Source organism: Sardina pilchardus, chromosome 1, assembly GCF_963854185.1.
Source record: "Sardina pilchardus chromosome 1, fSarPil1.1, whole genome shotgun sequence".
NCBI lineage: Eukaryota > Metazoa > Chordata > Actinopteri > Clupeiformes > Clupeidae > Sardina > Sardina pilchardus.
The window spans coordinates 40,474,696-40,495,149 of record NC_084994.1 but is presented as its reverse complement, the minus strand read 5'-3'; the positions used below and the strand labels follow the sequence as shown (position 1 = coordinate 40,495,149).

Below are 20,454 nucleotides of genomic sequence, written 5' to 3'. Positions count from 1 at the left end.
TACGCGTTGACGTCATATACATGTGCAGTACAGCCAAAAAATAACAAACATGTCGATTATTTCCATCAGTCAGACATTCAAGTGGCCTTAGCTGCTTTGATAGCTATTCAGGAGTCCTTTCAGCAAATAAGCAGAGTAATTACTGATATATCAGAACAGAGAAGGCGAATTAATTACTTGTGATCCAACGTCGTTTGCAACAATAGCTCGACCTCCTCGTCTGTCCACACAAAGTTGTCTGTCTTGCCTCGGTTCTTAGCCATGATTTGGTTTTTGACGGTGGGGTAATTTCTTTTAAGTCTATGGCTATTTCGCGCTACTACGGAGAAAAGTAGAAGGAAGTTTCAACGCATGCGCGCGCTCTTGGTGTTGTTGTTTGGCAGTGCTCCACAGTATCACCTAGCCACCTGGCATGCATACTACATCAAATTTCACACACTTTTGCGTCACCGTGTGTATGCAGATTTCCACCCAAAGACGCTCGTCTAAACGCGAAATAAAAAGTGGGAACGCAACGCCACTTTTGCGGATTGTGTTCAGATCGTTGTCGTGTAAAGCTAGCCTTAGCATAGACGTCTAAATAATAGTGTTGTACAAAGCAGTTAAGACACCGACTATCCTAAGTAGGACTAGATGCAAAGAATTGTGGGTAATCTGGGTATTTTAAGACTCTTTTCAAAACAAAAAACATGGCCGACAGAGTGGACACTAACCACGTAGCTTTTACTCACTCAGAGAAACTGTGCATTTTGGAGGAGTTTAACACGTATAAAGACTTTTTTTGTGTCATGTATAGTGGCTAGTGTGGTTATCGTTGCTGGCTAACGTAACAGATAAATATTTTGCTCCCGTCTTGTCCTACCCATGTTCTATCCCACTTTACCTATCGGCAGCGTACCTACCAGTCCGCATGCTCTTTTAATGTGTGCATAACACGTTTGAGGTCGTTAACATTTTATTCGTAGGCAGGAACATACATTGTTGCCTTAATCTAGCCAGTAGTCAGGTAGAACTTTGTGGAATTTGGGCATAAGTGTGACATAAGGTACTAATGCAATTTTTTTGCATAAATTGATAGTTTAGGGGGTGTCCTTTCAGAATCTGAAGGGTGCCGCTCCGGCACCCTTGAGCATTTTCTTTAAAATGACATCATCTGCCACACCCCTTTTGTATCATAGAAAGTCGTCTGAATATACATTAACATATAAACCCATCATGTATGGTATCAAATTAAAGCTCTTCTCATGCAGGAATCAGCTTTGACCATCAAAAAGATGAAAAAAAATAGTTCAGGTCCCTTCAGAGAACAAAATACCATTTGCAAAGTGACCTTTAAGGTCAGATTACGTTCCTTTTTGCCGCATAATAGCTGACTCTAAATCGTGTCATATTTTGGTATTAAATTGAATAAATGATGGAACTGCCATTTAGCCTAATACAGTAATTCTTAACCGCAGGGCCGCGGCCCAGACTTACGGTGATTCTTAACCAGAGGGCCGCAAGACATGTTCAGTGTTGCACCTGTTGGCCGCAAGGGCCGCGGTACTGGGTAGATTATCAAATGAAGACATCAGAGATATGTAATGCATGAGACTTAATTCCATTCATCAGAGGTGGAAAAGTCCAGCTTCAGAAAGTAAAAGTCCTACCACATATCTGTGCCAACCACTCACTCAAACCAGCTGATTCTATTTAACACAACTCTTCAGCCAGGTCAAGCAGCTAATTGATGAGATCACCTGTTAAGTGCACAGGTAGAACCAATACATGATTGGACTTTTACTTTCTGAAGCTGGAGTTTTCCACCTCTGCCATTCACCTTGTGGGTATATCCGTATCGAGGATATGTACTGCAAATGCTGCTAGCTACATGTACGTTAGCACATTGTCGTTATACCTATGCACTCACAAGAATCCTTACAAAACTGCTGGGATTCTGACACTACACATTTCACTAAAGGGGAGACTTGCCCAACGTGTTAGAATGAATGGATGGCCAGAAGTTCATCGCCAGAAAGCTACCATTAAGTGAATCCAGCCATGTCTATAAACAAATTCCGTTAATGTAACGTAATGAAATTGCACTTGTGAAATGTCTACCAATAAATACAAAAACGTGCGCTTTTTGGATGTGAATGATGAATATTAAATGGGCCCCGGGCCACTTTCTACTATAACAAATTGGGCCTCAAGGTTGAAAAGGTTAAGAACCCCTGGCCTAATATATACAGGAATACAATCATTCAATAGTAATTCATTTTATTGTGAATATTATAGCAAGTCTGATGTACCCTTGTTAGTTAGCATGTTAGTTATAATTTCCCTTGAATCTGTCACTGAATTTGACAGCAATGTTGTGAGGTACTTCCCAGGTAGTTAAGCACATTAATTATGACTGTCTTTCGATCCCCCCCCAGAATTACAGAAAACAATATTTTTCATCCTATCATTTTTTTAATGCTTTAAGAATAGACACCAAACGGGGTAAAGACAGCTGTCTTCTCTCTATCCTGGTCACCCATAGCCACTTGAAAGTAACCCATGTCAGGTCCAAAGTGGGGAACAGCTGTGCCTTGCCCAGTGCATGAAGCGCCTCCTCTATCCGTGGAAGTGGGTATGCATCTTTGCACATAACCATGTTCAGCTTTCTGTAGTCACAGCAAAAGCGCACACTCCCGTCTTTTTTTCGCACAATGACCACTGGCGATGCCCAGGGGCTGCTACTCTCTTTGCCCCACTATGTCCTGTACATGTCGATTGAACTTTTGATCGGGTGGGTGTCACCAGTTTATATGTTATGTCATGTGTCACTGTAGTTGTGAAGCCATAGTCATTGTCGTGGCTTGAGAAGACATCCCCGTAGCTTTTCAACAGTGCACTAAGCTTTACATGCTGTGCCGAGTTAAGCTCTCCTGCAGCTACCTGTACTGGAAGAGGCATACATTGGTGTCCATCTTCGGTAGCCTGAACACTGTTCAACATGCAATACCCCATCCATTTCATCAAACCCCACCACCTCTTTTGGACAGATCCTCTGTGACTTGGACACCACAGCTACCCTGGCCCTGGATATTAGCTGTATGGCCTTCTCACAGGTATTCATAACCCCGACAGGGACTTTTCCACCTGCTGCCTTTCCGAGTATGTTGGCAACCAGAAGCCCCTTCTGGATGCTGGTCTTTGGAGTGGCTTCCACCAGGAATGGCATTCCACTGTTGGAGGCACCAGCCTTCAATCACCTTCTTACTGTGTGGTGGGATGGTGATCACTTCTCTGCCAGCCACCTTGACAAACCCAATTTTGCCATCTGAATCCAAGAATTCCACCTCATTCTTGACCCTAGCCAACACACGACGGACACTTGCCTCTGGTGGAGCAGCCTTTTCATCCTCATTGCATCCACACCCAGCAGAGAGGTCACTAGATCTTTGATGATGTTCATCCCCATAATGCCAGGGAGCCCATTTTTACATCTTTACAACATCCAGATGGGTGTCTCTCAGTATGAAGATGCACCGCCACTAAAGAGTGGTTCCAAAACACTCAACATCTGCTTCAAGACAACCAAGGACCGGCATGTTCAGTCCATAGGCTCCACCCAATGGGTGGACTTTAGCTGTTCCTCCCCAAAGTGTTCTCTAAAGTGAGACTCTTTGATGGTGGTGACCTCAAACCCAGTGTCCCAAAGGCAGCTTGTCTTCACTCCAGAGGTCATCAGGTCAACCGTCCAGCAGTGACCAAATGCATTTTGTTTCAGGAACTGGTCGACTTCAGTGTCAACACAGTCTGCCAGCCCACTCCTGATCATTGATTAACCAGGGGGCCTTGGTTCGCTCTCTGGTGGAGTATTCTGTGCACTGTCTGCCTCTCCTGGAGCATGTCTTTGCCGGGTGACTTGGCCATGACTGTTGACTGGTGTGACCGGACTCTCCACATGTGTAGCAGATGTACTGCCCTTCCTGGTCTCTTAATGGCTGTCTCTTTGGGTCACGAGGTGGTCGTCTGCTTCAGGGATCCATTGCAAAGGTGATGAGCAGTGTGCAAATAAAAATTCGACTTTCAGTGGAGGATACTGATGACAGCGAGGGAGAAATGTCTGATTGAATGAATGTTCTTTGGAGGAGACATTTGATGTTTGTGATGTGTACAAGGCCAGCCTGGCAACATGTTCTTGATATAGTTGCTTTCAAAAATCTGTGATAAAGTACTACTTTGTTGTCTTTTTGATTAATTGGTGAGGGTTGATACAATTTGTTGCTCAGCCTACCATTTGGTGTGACCGTACCAGATTTTACAGTTATTATGTTCTCTGGAGGGATAATTTTTTAGCATTTTTTAAATTGACATCATTGATTTGTGTTTGAGAAGAGCTTTCATTTGATACCATACATGATGGGTTTTATACAGTAATGTGAGTCTAGTTCTTTTTTTATGGTCAACAAAAGGGGGCGTGGCAGATTATGTCATTAAAAACTTTTTTTTTTCATCTTTTTGATGGTCAAAGCTGATTCCTGCATGAGAAGAGCTTTAATTTGATACCATACATGATGGGTTTATATGTTAATGTATATTTAGACGACTTTCTATGCTCAAAAAGGGGTGTGGCAGATGATGTCATTTTAAGGAAAATGCTCAAGGGTGCCGGAGCGGCACCCGTCAGATTCTGAGTCTACACCCCCTAAACTATCAGATTATGCAAAAAAATTGCATTAGTACCTTATGTCACACCTATCCTGGGGTTCTACCTGACTACAGGTTAGTTTAAAGCAGACGCTGTTGACTCATAGGACTGAAGCCCTACATTAGCTAGCCATGCTAGACTGCTTTCAAATGGATGAACTGACGTAATTTAGCACCTTTTCTGTTGTTATCATGGTGATATAGCCCTTTAGACCCACGTTAGCCTGGGGGTGAGGTGTCTATTTTTGTAAGTCTAAAATTAGATTTTAGACTTAAAAATCTAATTTTGGTCTGATGAGATTGAAATGGAGCTGTTCGGGCACATGGATGTTGCCTACAGTATGTTTGGTGGAAAAAGGGATGGCCTACAACCTTAAAAATACAGTTCCCACAGTGAAGCATGGTGGTGGGAGCATCATGTTATGGGACTGCTGCCTCAGGTTCTGCTGCCTCAGGTCCTTGTTTGGGTGCATGGGATCATGAAAAAGAAAGATTATGGTGACATTTTGAGGGATACCATCAAGATGTCTGCTCTTGGTCTAGGCTTAGGTCGCCACCAGGTCTTTCAGCATGATACTGACGCTGACTGACTGATACAGTTATTCTTTCCTCGACTGGAGCAACATTCCTGTGTGCAAAATGTACCACTGAGGAGGAGGCTTGGATGATATTGGTGTCGTCCTTGTCCAGACAGTTCCCACCTTGCCTCACCTGGTGCTTGAGAAGCAGGCACTTGAATGCTGCCTCAGTGTTGCCAGATTGGGTTGACTGAAATCTGCCCAATCACCCCGCCGCCTTCAGCAAAAAACCGCCCGATGACGTTTTTCTCATAGAGAACCATTGAACTCAAAATGTTATTCGAATTCGTAGATTAGTAAATATTTACATTGCGCATTTGAAAGCAGTATAGGTCACAAGTACACTTCGGCAGCTAGCAATGAGAACAATTATGCAGGTTTTCCTTGTACCAGCATACAAGGCTTTCCTCCACCTTCAGCAGACCTAGAGGGTATCTTCCAGCCTTGTGGAGAAGTGCACGGTCCTTGTTGAGGAGCATGATTAGGGCTTTATAACCCTTCGCAAATGGATTTCTGATGTTTAAATTAAAGGCAGGATCTACTGTTCTCAGGAACTCCACTGTCTCTTCATACCCTTTAAACTGAGGCAAGTGGAGGTCTTTATCACAGTAAACAAGGGCGTTTAACACACTAAATCAATAGCTGAGCTGCCAGGTTCACCTTCATTTTTTTTTAAGAGGGAATAACTTTGTGATAATGCTTGAACAAATGGTGTACATACATAGCCTGGCACGCCCTCCCAGTGACGCAACGCCTTCAGGCTTTTGCTGCTGGTCTGGTCAACTGCTCATTGAGAAGGATTTCTGAGTTCCCGAAATCTGCGGAACTGCCCCCTTTGGTCGAGAACCAATCAACTTTGAGCAGCTCCAACGGCTCTGGGTAGAGGCGTGTTCAAGGCAGCGGAAAGAGTGTTGTTATTGGTTTAAACTCGGCAATCCGCTTTCTGACATCTACCAGTAGCAAACCGAGGCACTTAAAGGAGGCGGGTCAACCAGCGCTGGCAAGAAACCGTGTTAGCACAGGCTGTTGGTCAGACTAAAGTCTCGCAGAGCCTTTGAAAGTCGATGGTAATCAGGCTAGTACATACATGCCACATTGAAAGAAAAGAGGAATATTCACTTTACAGTCAGACGCCCGTTTGTCCCAGCAGGCTTTGGCTGTCGCTAGTTCACTTTCGGTATCCTAAAATACGTATCCAGGACGCTGCTGTTCTTGTGAGGTCCGAAGCTTGGATGGTTCATCACACAAATGCCCAAATCTTCATCTGTTGTAGATATTCCGTTTGGAAGGAACTGCCATCGTTGGAATTCCCTGCAACAGACCCGCAGGTGCACAGTGAGAGCACAGGCACTACAAGTCCGCCCCGGCTCGAGGCAGGCCAGGCTCCTCAGCCGCGACAGGCAGGTCTTCGCCTCCTGCTCCTCCATCTCCCTCAGCTGCTCTTTGTCGTATTGTGGCTCATAGAGGTAGCCACGAACATCCGACTCGAGCAACACGCTCTCGAAATCTCCTTCCATATCAGAATGATTACCTTGATTACCTTCTGCCTTCGTTGTACAATCAAGTCTGGCTCCACAGCGTCTGTTAGCTTAGCTTCCAACAAAGATGGCGGCTATATGTTTTAGGCTCGAAGTGTTCGAAATTTTGTGCTAAGTACTACATACTGCATACTGGTCAAGTATACACTGTGTACTGCACACTACGCCCCCCACCCCAGTACGCAGTAGCCGTCACCAGCAGCACAGCGTACTAAATCACTGTTTGAAATGGGTGGTAAGTACTAGTCGCATACTGATACTGACGTGAACCTAGCGAGCAGTATGCAGTGTGTGAAAAATTAGATTTTACCAGTATGCAAAAGTTCCCAGGATGTTGTACTAATGGTGGCAAAATCCTCAGTGTACCAATGATGCTCACTACTCAGATACTGCATCCCATAATGCATAGCGATTATTTCCAGTTTCAGAAAAAATCAACAATGCTGGCAGACAGCGAAAGGACAAGCCTATGGCAAACCGGAGGCGAAGAATACAAATGTGATTATTGTTTGGGTGTTTTGGTATGGAACGTTTCGTGGCTTCTGTTATTGTGGAAGTTTTAGTAGCCTAGGCTACTTGTGTTCATGTGCAAGTGAAATAGCCCAGCTTATCCAAAGTTAACATGAACTAGCTGGCGCTCAATGGAAATGAATGATATTAGAAAGCTAAGTCGTAAGCATCAAGCTTGTCTAGCTCTTGTTAACGTCGTTATCAACATTTACCAGTGTTCGCTTAATTATTAGTTATCGTTCTTGGTGTGAACGACCCTCTCCTTAGTGTTCTGTAGGCCTATAACTGTCAGAACTCTATTCATAAGTTTAGTCAGCACCGCAACAAAGCGTTAGCCATACCAACTTTGTCAGCATTTTTGGTCGACTAGTCTGTGACCTTTACCATCGCTAGCGTATCTGATGCACCTGTGGAAAACAGCTGATGGATTAGTAAAATCAAGTGAGCAAGCTTACGGTGACGTTGGTCATTTTAACGCAATGCCGCAATGCATTCTAGAGAGCTCAACGTAGATTTTAATCAATACCATGTTATAGTTAGGCTATGTGTTCTGTTCCGAGTAGCCTATTTAGAGGTAGACTTGAAGAAACTGTCTAAACGAATCAATTTAAAGTGAGCGCAATTACGTCTGATATTTTGGGGAATTCTTCACGTTTATCCCGTTAGTGACACATGCTCAGGCTATAATGATTTGTGTTCGTTGCTAAACGAAGCGAATCTAAATGTGGAGTACTGAGCATGTTCCTCCAGTCTAGTTGTGTCCAGATATAGGCTTTTTATACAGTGATGCATCTACAGCCTAAAGCACGCACCGCCACCTACTTGCAAGAAAAACGTCTGGTATTGGCAATTAGTCGAACTACCTCATTCATTATGACCGCCGCTAGCGTAGCTAGCGAAGCGGTCATATAGTTGTTGTCAAAGTTTTTTTTTTTTTTTTTTATTATTCTTTTTTCCCGTCATTTTTCGTCAACGATTCCCGGGACACCGTAACACCGGAGCGCATGAAACTTGGTGGGCATGTAGCCCCAGTAGAGTTCTATGGAAAATTTTCGTTTCGTCCCCGGGGGTCACTCCACCCCCGCGCTGCCCCCGCCCGAAGCCCAAAAATGACAGTTTTTCCTACATAACTACCTGAACCGTGGCACCGAGGATGACAAAATGTTTATGGTATGTTGTTCTCTTGAGCTTGCATCAACTTAGCTTATAACCAGTCATTTGTGATTTGCCCCCCCATCGTAAAAATTGAAAATGCAATGTAATATTGCTTTAATTGCCCCTATCTTCAGATGAGATGTTATGAACTGCACCAAATTTCATGTGTATGATTAACCTGACACCCTCTGGGAGTATGCCAAGTTTTGTGGAATTTCATCCATGGGGGGCTATAAAATAAATGGATTTATGTGTACATTCAGGACTGTATACCCATCGGCCAGTAGATGGTGGTATTATCTGGAGTCTAAATCCCCCCCTGGGGATTTCAAAAACTGTTCCAAACATCTCAATCTCTGCTAGTTTTTGTCCTAGAAACATGTAAGTGACACCATTAGAAACCTTTAATCAACTAGTTTCCAAATATGTTTTAAAAGAGAATGGTTGCTCTGGGTGCAACAAACATGCAGGAACACACACACACACACACACACACACGCACACACACACACATAAATACACACACACACACGCATACCTACACACACACGCACCACTACATACACACATGTACATAAAACATTATACAAACACATGCACAAACACGCCCACACACATGCACACATACACCCTTACACACACACACACACACACACACACACACACACACACACACACATGCACACACACATCTTTGAGTACATTTTGTGAGACCACCGGAGCTGAGAAGTGAGTGTGTGTGTGATGTACTATAGCCTGTGTGTGTGGGTGCGTTTCTGTGTGCCCATCTGTGTGTTTGCATGTGTGTATATGTGTGTATGTGCATGTTCTGTGTGTGTTCTCTTTCTTTCTCTCTCTCTCTCTCTCTCTCTCTCTCTCTCTCTCTCTCTATGTCTGTGTTATCTGTGTGTATTCTGTGTGTGTTCTCTCTTTCTCTCTCTCTCTCTCTGGGTGTGCCTGTGTGTGTGTGTGTGTGTGTGTGTGTGTGTGTGCGAGTGTGTGTGCGTGTGTGAGTGTGTGCCTGTGTATGTGTGTTTGTGTGTGTGTGTGTGTGCACACGCGCGCATGTGAGTGTGTGTGTGTGTGTTATCTGATATTGGAGTGACAGTGACGGCAGAGAACACAGTGAACATATACTCAGAGACACATTAAACACACACACAAGCAGACACACACTCACACTAGACAGAGAAGCACTCATACACAAAAGCAAGCGCACACATGCACACACTCATTTACATACATAAAAGTTGCAGTAGGGATGGAGTAGGCGATGGAAACACAAGCGTGATTGATATTTGCGGAGAGAATGTGCAGGACTGAGCGGCGGTCATATTGTGTATCGCTTTGCGGTACATCTAGTTTGTATAAGACTGCAGTGGGAAACGAGTTAAGCTGAAATGCATTAATCATTGCATTTCAATTCTAGCGTTCTTGGAAATTTAGAACATCACAAGTTTGCTTTTGTTTATGTAAAGCACGTTGCATGAAATGGGCTATAGCCTATAAATAAACTTGACTTGACATGGCAGGAGGATTGTTCTGTTTACTTATCAAATCAGCCAGCTTTTGGGCTACACTGGAGTCTGGACATCTGGAGAAAGCATAGCCTACCCATGAAGAATCTCTGTGTGATGTGTCATATATAATATGTTTATGGATAAATAAAATCACCTAAGCTTATTAATCCAGACTCAATTTCGGATATAATGGAATTTAAATAACAGAAAAGAATACAATGAATTGATATAAAAGTTATAAGAGTTAGGCTAAGAGGATGCACAAGCTGTGAAATCAGGTATAAGTGCAGTGTTATAAAATTATTGTTGTGCTGCCAACAGAGTGCCAACAATGTTCATAAAACATTTCTCTAGTGTTGATCAGTGGAGAGAGTAGCACTTCTGTGTGTCCTACCGTTTTGATATGTCTTTAGGCTACCTCTCTGTGGTGAGAGCCAACAAACAAGCAAGGAGAAGAAGGTCTGCAATACTGATGGTCTTTAATCTCGTTCTTCAGCAGGAATTCAGAGTGATTAGACCAATATGCCTAGAGAAACTAACAATATTGTAGCCCACAGTTGTCTTTTCTTATGAAGGCGTATGCAACCATGGTTAATGGATCAAAAAGGTGTCATTATTGGCAAGACTTGGGTTTGCAACTAAGTGAAATGTGAAATTAAGTAAATGTAACTGTGCTACACTGACAATTGATAATCCCATAATGACCACTGTATGACAGTTACCTTACAAGTGACACTAAACATTGAACAAAATACTTTCAATTGATTAAAATGTCTGAACTTTAACATCAAGAAAAACAACAAGTGCACATTCTCTCAGAATGACCCCAGGGGACAATATTGCTAACTGAATGGCAACACTATTCTATCTATTGTCCGTCTCCTCTTTGGAGATGTGGATCTGAAGAACGACTTCTGTCAATGCCCTTGTGGACACACTTGAAGTGGACTGTGATGGAGGCTGGGGGAGAGACTGGAGGTTGTCATCATTCAGTATTGGTTATCCAGTGCCACCTCCTACAGGGTTGTTGCAGAAGCCTTCGATGTTCCCAAGACCACTGTGCATGACGTTGTGCCAGTCCTAGAGATAGAGGTTACATCTTTTACCATCTTAGACACTTTCTTATAAACACTCATTTAAAATCAAATATTAGTAAGGAGAAAATTATTTTCTGCCATTACCATTTTATTTTCCATCATTAGGCTATACCAGAGCCCTAGACATTCTCTGGTTATACCCAAATCCGGCTATGATATCACTTATCAAAGAGCAGTAGGCTTAAACTGGGAACTGTTTTGAACCAGGTGCTCATTTCTCAGTAGATACCAAAGCAACTTAGCTATCAAAGATTTTCACATTACACTTTTGTAAATTAAACTTATTTTTTTAAAGTACGAATAGAGTTCTGTCAGTTATAACTGACAGAATACTTAGGAGATAAGGGCCGTTCACACCAAGAATGATAACCATAACGATAACTAGGCTATAAATAAACATTGCTCTCGTTAATGTGAATGACGACGTTACCTAGAGGCTAGAAAATCATCATGCTATTTAGCGACTTAGCAAGCTAACAGGTTTCTACCATTCATTTCCATTGAGCGCCAGTTAGTTTACGTTAGCTTTGGTTAAGTTGGGCTATTTATTCACTTGCACATACACAAATACAGCTCTACAGTACAGGGTATCTGCACATTTTTTATCAACAAATGTAATGACTTTTAAGACCTTTTTAAGACCTCTAAGAATAAAAATTAAGACCATTACCACGGCAAAAATATATATAAAAGGTACGCTCTAGGCTGTTCAGTTTACCAAAGCACATTTGTATTTGAGTGACAGTGCAAATAGGACACGTCAGGCAACTGCCTTCTTAATACTACAACAATACTGCTGTAAATAACGTACAAACAGTGTGTAAACAAATCAAGTTGCAAATTACAAGTTAAACACAGTTAAAAAATGGACAAGGCTCCCGACTAACTTTTTGCGTTGGTTGCACTGGTGCGCCTAACTTTTTTTTCAGGTGCACCAGCACAAAATGTAGGTGCACCCACATTTTTCATTGCATATCTTTCTAACAGCAAAAGGTCACATTTGTATCGCACTCCTTTCATATAATGTGAATGATTTTTTATAAATATATTTTATAAAAAATCATTCACATTATATATATAATCATTCAAACTAAATAACCCCCCCCCCCCCCCATTTTTCTTCCCCTTTACTTTCTATATACTGACATTTCTGATATTCATGACTGCACACTTTATGCAGATTATATAGCCTACTATTTGTATTACAACTCTAGGCCTACCTCTTTAATTCAGCTGTCTGATTGATGCCTCAAAATATTGTAAACAAAGTAGCATAGTTGGCTAGCTTATCATAGTCTACTGGTTGGACTGTTCAGTTTCCCCCACATGTGTTTAAGTTTCAAGGTAGGCTGATACTTTTTCTCCTTTTAGTCTTGGAGTTAGAAAACATTGGTGATGAGATGATCACTCAACTTGAATGCAAGAGTTTTAATAAAATGTGCAGCATGCTATGATGCTAACCGGATTTCATAATAATTTAGCTAGTCGGCATTGCTTTATTCACGATAGTGAATGTTTTATTTGGATTAAATGTACGAGGGGTGGGTGTCCATTGAGCGCGCACGAGAGAGAGAGAGAGAGAAAGAGAGAGGGCCAAGCCCAGGAGGTTTACAGTACTTCTATATTGTTTGGTAAAGTTGCACGCATAGTCTACAATGAAAACAGGCGAAAGAAATGTATGCTCTCACCCGAAAAGCGTCAGGTACACCATTGCAACCTCAAATATTTTTCCGTCGCATTCTTAAAAATCTTGGCTCGCGTCTGCCACTCTGAAACACTATCTCCGTCTGTAGGAACCCACAAGCTACTTTTTACTGTGTTGTTATATTGTAACACCCACAATATTTGAGTGTGTCTACAATCGCAAAGCTGACGTAACGGACTCGGCACGACATGAAATTTAAGACCTCCTCATCGGAAATTCTAGAATTCAAGACATTTTAAGACCTTGAAAATCCAAAAAAATAAATACGACTTTTTAAGACTTTTTAAGGACCCGCGGGGACCCTGCAGTAATAAAACTTCCACAATAACAGAAGCCACGAAACATTCCATACCAAAACACCCAACTAATACTCACATTTGTGCTCTTCATCTCCGGTTTTTGCCATAGCCTACTTGTCCCTTCGCTGTCCGCCATTGTTACTGAAATTTTCTGAAGCTGGAAACAATCGCTATGCATTATGGGATGCAGTATCCCATCAGTATAACATCCGGGAAACTTTTGTGTACTGGTAATATTACATTTTCCAAACACTGCATACTATTTGCTACTTCACGTCATTATCAGTATGTGACTAGTATTTAGCACGCAGTTCGAACACAGCCTTAGTTTCTGGAGGTGAAGTCCCGCCCACTGATCTGTAATAGGTCTGTAAAGTGAGTGGGTCCCACCCCTAGCTAATAACATTCTTAGATGCCGTGAAACCTGCCATCAACATTTTCTTTTGGATTATGGAATATTCAAGGTCTGAGTCATCATTCAAAAGACAACTGTGTGGTGTCCTGGGGATAGTGATATCAAGTAGCTGTGACAGTTCCTCCACTACCTCCCACTACTCCTTCCCAAAACATATGTAAGAATGTGCCGGGTAAGACATTACAAATATTGCAAATAGAGCTAGGGGCCCGTTTCATTTGAAATCTCCTGTGTGGGATGGCTATGTCTTTTTACCATGTTATATTACACGTGACTTAACAATACTCAATGCTAAATAGAGCATTATACAGTCTCTGCTCTGTTTCTATGGAAGGTGCAAGAATCCACATTGTTCTGTGTCCACCAAATGCGTTTTTTACAGCGCTTCGGTTAGCGCTCTGAGCGCTTCAATCAGCTGGTTGCTAGGTTACGAGTTCTCCAAACACTTCCTTGTTTACACTGTTGGTGTTATCTACGTTTTACATAGGCCTACTATCTTAAAAATGGATAGACCTCACCTATTAGCACTTGCAGCAGCATTTGACATGACGGAGCCTGCGAAAAAAAAAAAAAGATTTGGGTGCACGACATCAACCGTGATAGAAAGCAACTCGGAGAATTTCATAAATTGGTACCGCAGTTGCGTCTGGATGGTGCACGGTTTAAAGAGTCACTTCACCCCATAACTCCACCCACTTCACATTTCTGAAAACGGCTTTCAAAATAGACCTCTGAAGTTCGCCTACAAAAAAGCCACCATCTTTGCCCAAATAAGGAGATCCGGTATCTTGAGATTTTTTCTATGGGAAAATAACATGGGGATTTTCAATAATCGCACCTGTTAAACTCTCGCGGGGATGATGATATTTGAAATGCAGACGTTTTTCACTACACAGTTTTGTCCACTGCCGTCTAGTGGATACCGTGATCTTCGGCAGGTGCAGACGGCACACTTTGATTTTTGCTACCCCAAAGCTAACTTATAATGCAACTTGCCATAGGCAGTTAGCTTCAATTAACTCCCGGATCTCCTTATATGGGCAAAGATGGCAGCTTTGGATCCTTTTTGTAGGCGAACTTCAGAGGTCTATGGGCGAGACGTTCTGAAATTTGGAGAGAGAGTGCAGCACTGCTGCAACCAATCAACCATGGTGATTTCGTGTCAATCTGGGAATGAGTGCTGCAGACATGGCTTATCACAGGTAGGCTAATCAGGGCAGCAGGTGTTGGGGCGTTTCAGTCCTAATTTGTAACGACCCAGTGACGTAGTGTCGGACTAGAAGTGCAGGACAACGTCAGCATTCCAATAGTATTTTGGACCAACATAGAACAGGAATAGAGCATGCGCGACGTGAGAGGGCGGAGAGGTTAGGAGCTCCTGCATGCCGCGGGCAAAAGTCCTAATTTAACCTACAATTAACTTATAAATGTACTAACAAAATAAGCAGATATGTTAATTAAACCCCAGACTGTTAAATGAGCAAAACGGAGAGGAAAAGAACTTCGGAATAATAAGGACATCAACTACATGAACACCAGATCTCACGTGGCAGCAGAAATGCCGACATCAAACGCAGCCAGGTTTGATGACCTCGAAAGTAAGCTGGATAAACTTCTCGAAATGCATAAGGACACTAATACATTGATATCATCGCTTGTTAAGCGGGTGGACTCATTAGACCACAGAATGGAAGTATTTACGGGTGAAATGCATGATCATGCGGAACAGCTGGACAATCACCAAAGCTCCATTACAGACATGGAAAAGAAACTTGACCAGGCATTGGAGTATATAGATGTTCTTGAAAATCGGCAACGCGAAAAGAATCTTAAACTCCTGGGTGCACCAGAACATATTGAAAAAGGAACAGAGATGATTCCCTTTCTGGTGAAGATGTTGAACAGCGAATGGGGATTAAGCCTCAGCGAGGCCGATATTGAGAAGGCCCATCGACTCGGAGTGCACAATGTCAAGGCAAAATATCCACGGGGCATAATATTTAGAGTGCAAAACATCCAGTCAAAATACAACATCTTAAAGGCCGTTAAGGCGCGACGAAACCAAGACTCTACCGCCAGAGAAGAGAAGAGCATGTACCGAATTGTTCCCGACATATCGGTGCAAATGCGTAAACGGAGAGATGCGTTCTGGCCACTTCGAGAGAGGCTTCACAACCTTAACATAACAACAAGGGTGAAGTATCCCGGTGTGCTTCTTGTCCAGGATGGAGACGAGGAACTTAAGTTTACTTCTCTACAAGAAGCAGAAGTAGCGTTAAATGAAAAATTTCCTGTTTGAGCACCAACAACGAACTGAATGACTGCCATGTTGACGGTCTGGAGAGGAGTTCCCTTCTCATCAATTTTCCCCATTTAGTTTTTTTTGACAGACTGTAGAGAATTTGGAATTCATATAAGGTCCTGTAATGGTTTGCCTTTACACACCCCCTTTTGGAACTAGAGACTATTAAGGATTATTATTGGACACGAGAGACAATTATTTGCCACAGTAGCCCATGTGTCAGGAGCAAACTAGGTTTATGAACCCTTAATGAAGGAATATACGTTTATGTTGTGCCTCATTGTGCATTTAGTTCGATGGGCTCCAAGAAATATTTGATATCAATGTGGCATCTGTTTAGGGTTTTGCCTTTTTCACCCTCTATTGGAAGAGACTATTTAATAATTATTATTGGACACAAAGACTTATCCCATGTGTCAGGAGCAAATTAGGTTTATGAGTCCTTAATGAAATAATGTCTATGTTAAGCCTTATCATGTAGCCTACTTAATTTGACTAGCTCCAAGAAACATTGAATATTAAGGTGGTATTTGTTTATGGGGGTATTTTAAGTCTGTTGCAGTTTCTTCTTGTAGATTTTTATTCTTTGTTTAAGTTAACTTGATTGAGAGTGCAAGTGCATATGTGGGGGGGGGTGTGAAGAGTGGAGATGGATGTTGCGTGTATGGGTGGTGTTTGGATGTTTGAGTGGAGGCTTTGGGGATATGGTTGTGTGGATGTATGGATTGCTGTGAGTGTGTGTGCATGCGTGTGTGCGTGCGTGAGTGGGGGGGGGGGTAAATGGTGAGAGAGAGTGTTCATGGATGCTTGTGTGTATTGCTGGTGCATAGATGCTCGTGTGGACGTTGGGTGGATGGTTGTTGTGTGGTTGTGGGGTGCATGGATGTATGTGGGGTAGCTTGGTGGGGAGGGTTTTGGGGTGCCTGTGTGCTCTTATTCATCATTTACTCTTAATTTTATTATTTTTCTTTTTCCTTTTCCCTTTTTTTCTTTCTTTCTTCTCTCTCTCTTCCTCTTTCTTTTTTTACTCTATAGGGGGTGGGAATATCAGGGTAGTGTGTGTATATTTTTCTTTTTGCAACTGTAAGGGACCTATATGTTATCAGTACAAATTTAAGTAATTGATTGGACCAGTGCCCAAGGCCAAGAGCAAGGGGCAAAATGGCCTTAGTAAAGCATGTTCTACAAAGGAGTGATAAGGGTGGAGGGTGTCAAGTCCTGCACAGGTTTACCTGTGTTGAGTGTATGTAATTGTTTGTTTTGTTTGTCCTGTCTTAGTGTGTGTGTGCGTGTGTGTGTGTGTTTGCGTATGTGTGCATGTGAGAGTTATTTATCTGCACTGTCCTACCTGTCTCTGACCCAGACTATCAGTGACTCCTTTGATTAAACAAAATGATTGATAGAAACAAAGTTGAAGTAAGCCCAAATAAGTTTACTATTGCTACATGGAATGTAAATGGAGTCAAGGATCGGGCTAAGCAACAAAAAGTCCTGCAGCATTTAAAAAAGTTGTCCTCAGACATTGTCTTTCTACAAGAACTACACCTTAAACCAGGGGAAATCAAATGGCTTAAAAAGCAGTGGGTGGGAGAGGCATATGAGTCTAACTACACATCTAAGAGCAGAGGAGTAGGTATCTTAATTAATAAATTTCTACCATTTACCCTTATCTCAAAGCAGAATGATACAGAGGGCAGATTCTTAATACTCAACTGTGAGATATTTGGAGAAAAATATACCTTGGTAAACACATATTCCCCACCCTTATCTAATATGAATTACTTTAGAAATATCCAAAAGTTATTAGAGGACATGTCAACAGGAATAATAATATTTGGGGGAGACCTAAACCAGGTTTTTAAATCACAAGATAGTTCTAATGAAAAAAGGAGACCAAATCCATCTAAAGAGATCTTGAAGTTTATATCAACAAATGAATTAATTGATGTCTGGAGACTCATGTATCCAAGATGTAAGGACTATACATATTACTCCCATGCCCAGGACAGCTATAGCAGATTGGACTATATCTTTATATCAAAAACAGCAATAGGGGACATAATTGGATCCAAGATTCATAACATAATCATTTCAGACCATGCAGTGGTAACATGTACACTCTGCCCACCGAAAAATAAGGTGTTACATAAAATATGGAGAATGAACAGGAAACATTTAAATGATGATGAATTTGTCAACTATATTAGAAGCCATATTAAAGAATTTTTAAATACAAACTTTGAAAATCTAGACCCTGATAAGCCGCCAGTTCAGATCATATGGGATACCTTCAAGGTCTACATACGAGGCATTATCATAGGTTTTTCATCAAGAAAAAAAAGAGAATTAGAGAAACGTATGAAGGAATTAGAGAAATCTATAAATGAAATGGAACTTTTACATAAGAATTCTCAAGGGAAAAAAGACTTTGAGGCTCTACAGAAATTGAAATTGGATTATGACAAACACCTCTTGGATAAAGCTAATAATATCAGGTTTAACTCAAGCAGGGTAAGTTATGTATCTGCAAATAAGTCAGGTAAGCAACTTTCCTCTTTAGTGAAGAAAATGACTAGTAGAGTGGCCATAGTTCTTCAAGACCCAGTAACAAAATGTAACATTAGTGACAATAAACTTATCAATGAGCAATTTGCTTCATTTTACAGTGAACTATATACTTCTCAGTTAGCAAGTGAGAGTTGCGAACGGAAGACTTTTCTAGACTCTGTTAAATTGAATTACCTATCAACAGAACAAAGGGGGGAGTTGAGCAAAGATTTTTCTGAAACTGAATTCAAAGAAGCACTTGATAGCTTCCCAAAAGGTAAGGCCCCAGGCATGGATGGCCTGCCCATGGAGTTTTACTCAACCTTTTGGCCCCAGATAAGAGGTTTCTTTCTAGAAATGGTAAAAGGAGCGAGATCTAAGGGGGAACTGCCTAATTCAATGAATCAGACCATTATTAATGTAATTCCTAAACCAGGCCGAGAATGTAATAAACCCTCAAATTTTAGACCCATAAGCTTGATTAATTGTGACAATAAGATAATAACAAAGGTAATAAATAATAGAATGACCAAGGTACTACCATCAATTATTCATCATAACCAAACTGGTTTCATACCACATCGAAATTTGAAAACAAATGTTAGAACCTGCATATCTCTAATACAATGGGCTAAGAAACAAAAAGTAGATTTAACCTTAATGGCGGTCGATGCCGAGAAAGCATTTGACCGCCTTGAATGGTTATATTTATATGATGTGCTAGCTGCATTCCAATTTCCATTAGAAATTATTAATTTCATTAAAATGATTTACAAGTCACCTATTGCGTTTGTATATACCAACGGGGTCCTTTCCGATGGAGTGCAGGTAACAAGAGGGACAAGGCAAGGATGCCCACTTTCGCCAACGTTATTTGCTCTGGCCATTGAGCCAATGGCTCAGAAAATTCGTCAGTCCAAGGAGGTAAGTGGTATAGAGGTGGGTGGACAATCCTACAAGTTAAGTTTGTTTGCAGATGATCTTATGTTGTACTTGACTAAGATAGATACATCCATTACTTACCTTTTAGAAATCATAGATACATTCTCTAAAATGTCAGGGTATAAAATGAATATGGAAAAAACAGAGCTTTTGCCAATAACGGAATTGTTATCTTCTAACAAAGAATTACAAAACTTTAAATGGCAAAAAGACAGAATTAAATACCTGGGATGCTATATAAGTTCAAACAAAACAAAACTATACAAGGACAATTATCTTTCTTTAATTAATGAACTGAGATTGAGTATAGATAAGTGGATGGATCTCCCATTAAATTTAATTGGTAGAATTAATTTGATTAAAATGATATGGTTACCGAAGTTTTTATTCATTTTTCAAACAGTACCTGTAAAACCTCCAAGAGCTTTCTTTAAAACTATAAACCAACTGTTTGGCTCGTTCATCTGGTCGAACAAGTCCAATAGAATTAGTAGAAAACTCCTACAGAACAGCAGAAAGGAGGGAGGTCTAAATTTACCAAACATGGAATTATACTTTTTCTCAGCTCAGTTTTACTATATAAACTCAATTGTTAATAGATTAGATGAACCTTGGATAAACATAGAAAACCATCAACTTAAACCAGACAATCTCCTTACGGCAATGTTTTCTAAGCGTAAAACTAAAAATTGTAATTTTGTAATAAATAGTACATTGATGGCATGGGAAAAAATTAAAACCATTACAGGAATCAGTATTAATATACCACGAACTACATGCCTATGGAATAATCCCCATATTAGAATCCAGAATGAAAAACTAAACTGGGAGTCCTGGAAAAAAGGAGGAATAAATAAACTTTCCGATGTTATATTACAAAATAAAATAATGTCCTTTGATCAGCTCCAAAGTAAGTATAATTTAACTAATAAGGAATTATTTAGATATTTACAGCTGAAAAGCTGGGTTAATCTACATTTTGAGTTTGAGTTTGATACCAGTCTATCTGTTATAGAGCATATACTGCTCAACCCAGGAAAAAAGTTGATAGGTAAGCTGTACGAATGTTTGATTAAGGCACAAATGGAAAATTACTCCTTGCAGAAAATCTATAATAGCTGGGATAAAGATCTTAACACTACAAACACAAATATATATTGGAAAGA

At 41.1% G+C, this 20,454-nt stretch overlaps 1 long non-coding RNA gene across 1 annotated transcript; it reads right to left on the bottom strand.

Annotated features, from left to right (window-relative positions):
- Positions 1-10,441: 10,441 nt before the first annotated feature.
- Positions 10,442-13,400, bottom strand: LOC134092105 (uncharacterized). Its single transcript, XR_009940164.1, has 2 exons — positions 13,159-13,400; positions 10,442-11,061 (listed from the first exon to the last, which is right to left on the bottom strand). It is a non-coding gene; the product is annotated as an uncharacterized LOC134092105 (long non-coding RNA).
- Positions 13,401-20,454: the final 7,054 nt, after the last annotated feature.